This window comes from Pan paniscus, chromosome 6, assembly GCF_029289425.2.
Source record: "Pan paniscus chromosome 6, NHGRI_mPanPan1-v2.0_pri, whole genome shotgun sequence".
Taxonomy (NCBI): Eukaryota; Metazoa; Chordata; class Mammalia; order Primates; family Hominidae; genus Pan; species Pan paniscus.
Genome location: NC_073255.2, coordinates 94,524,901 through 94,527,480, shown reverse-complemented (window position 1 = coordinate 94,527,480; position 2,580 = coordinate 94,524,901). Strand labels below are relative to the sequence as shown.

General features: G+C 36.4%; 1 pseudogene; it reads left to right on the top strand.

Annotated features, from left to right (window-relative positions):
* Positions 1 to 735: 735 nt before the first annotated feature.
* Positions 736 to 2,170, top strand: LOC129398169 (tigger transposable element-derived protein 1-like; annotated as a pseudogene).
* Positions 2,171 to 2,580: the final 410 nt, after the last annotated feature.

Sequence of the window (2,580 nt, the reverse complement as noted above, 5' to 3'; positions counted from 1 at the left end):
GACTTGGGAGCCAGACTTCCTGGGTTTGAATACGGGATGAAAATTCACCAGTCTTTTGACCTTGGGAAAGTTACTAAACCTTCCTATACACCAGTTTCCTCATCCGTGAAATGAGGCAAATTATAGCACCTACCTCTTCGGGTTGTTATAAACCTTAAATCAGTTAGTACAAGTAAAGGCCTTAGAACAGCACCTGGCACATTGTAAGAAATGTCTAAAGGTTCATTGCTATCATTTATTCATTTCCACATCTCATTCCTAAAATAAAAGGTGTTATAAAATTGCCAGTATAATTAGAAAAAAATGGGAAAATATGTTAAAGAAAAATTATAAACAAATTTGAAGAAAATGTAGAATAATACATATATATCTTAGGAGGAAAGCTCTTAAGCATATAGAAAATTAAGAAACTATGAAACAAGGTTAACATAGTTGACTATACACAAACTTTAATTGCTAATACAGGCATACTTTGTTTTATGCTTTGCTTTATTGCACTTCACAGAATTTTTTTAGAAATTGAAGTTTTGTGGCAAGCTTGCATCAAGCAAGTCCATCAGCACCATTTTCCCAAAAGCCTGTGCTCACTTTCTGTCTCTGTGTCACATTTGGTAATTCTCACAGTATTTCAAACTTTTAAATTATTATTATATCTGTTATGGTGTTCTGTGGTCAGTGATTTTCCATGTTACTATGGTAATTGCTTTGAGGCATCACAACTCATGCCCATATAAGATGGCAAACTTAATTGATAAATGTGTATGTTCTGACTACTCCAAAGACTGGCCATTCCCCATCTTCCTTCCCCTCCTCAGGCCACCCTACTCCCTAAGACACAACAATATGGAAACTAGGTCAATTAATAATCCTACATGGCCCTCTAAATGTTCAAGTGAAAAGACTAATGAAGAAGGCATGTTGAAAGTTGAGATAGGCTAAAAGCTAGGCCTCTTGTGCCAAACATTTAGCAAAGATATGAATGCAGAGAAAAAATTCTTGAAGGAAATTAAAAGTGCTACTCCGATGAACACATCAATGATAAGGAAGCAAAACAGGCTTATTCATGATATGGAGAAAGTTTTAGTGATCCGGATAGAATACCAAGCCAGCCACAACATTCTCCTAAGCCAAAGCCTAATCCAGAGAAAAGCCCTAACTGTCTTCAATTCTGTGAAGGTTGAGAGAGGTGACGAAGCTTCGGAAGAAAAGTTTGAAGCTAGCAGGGGTTGGCTCATAAGGTTTAAGAAAAGAACCTGTATCTGTAATATAAAAGTGCAAGGTGAAACAGCAAGTGCTAGTGTAGAAGCAGGAGTGAGTTATCCAGAAGATCTAGCTAAGATAACTGATGAAGATGGCTACATTAAGCAACAGATTTTCAATGTAGACAAAACCTATATTGAAAGAAGATATCATCTAGGACTTTCATAGTAAGAGAGAAGTCAATGTCTGGTTTCAAAGCTTCAGAGGACAGGCTGATGTGATTCTTAGGGGCTAATGCAGCTAGTAACTTCTAATTGAAGCCAATACTTATTTGCCATTCCAAAATCCCTAGGACCCTTAAGAATTGTGCAAAATCTACTCTGCCTATGCTTTATAAATGGAATGACAAAGCCTAGATGATAGCACGGTATACAAATATTTTAAGCCCAGTGTTAAGACCTACTGCTCAGAAAAAAGATTTCTTTCAAAATATTATTGCACATTGACAATAACTTAATCACCCAAGAGCTCTGACAGAGAGGTACAGGGAGATTAATGTTTTCATGCCTGCTAATAAAACATCAATTGTGCAGCCCATGGATCAAAGAGTAATTTTTACTTTCAAGTCTTATTATTTAAGAAATATATTTAATAATGCTATATTTGCCATAGATAGTGATTTCCCCAATGGATCTGGGCAAGTTACATTGAAAGCCTTCTGGAAAGGGTTTACCATTCTAGAAGTCATTAAGAACATTTGTGATTCATGAGAACAGGTCAAAAATCAACATTAACAGAAATCTGGAAGAAGTTAATTCCAACCCTCATAGATTACTTTGAGGGGTTTTAGATTTCAGTGGAGAAAGTCCCTGCAGATGTTGTGGAAATAGCAGGAGAACTAGAATTAGAAGTAAAGCCTGCCTGGGAGGGGAAGGACACGCACCGGAGCCTGTTAGGGGATGGGAAGTAATAGGAGGGAGAGTATTAGGACCAATACCTAATGCATGCGGGGCTTAAAACCTAGATGACAGGTTAATAGGTGCAGGAAACCATCATGGCACATGTATACTTATGTAAACAATCCCGCACTTTCTGCGCATGTATCCAGGAACTTAAAGTAAAATTAAAACAACAAAAAAAAGAAGTAAAGCCTGAAGATGTGACTGAATCACTACAGTCTCATGATAAAACTTTAGCAAATAAGGAGTTGCTTCTTATGGATGAGCAAAGAAATAAGTTTATTGAAATGGAATCTATTCCTGGTGAAGATGCTGTGAACATTATTGAAATGATAACAAAATTCTAGAATGTTTGATAAACTTTATCAGCAGCATCAGAATTTGAAAAATTTGACTCGAATTTTGAAAGAGGTTCTACTGT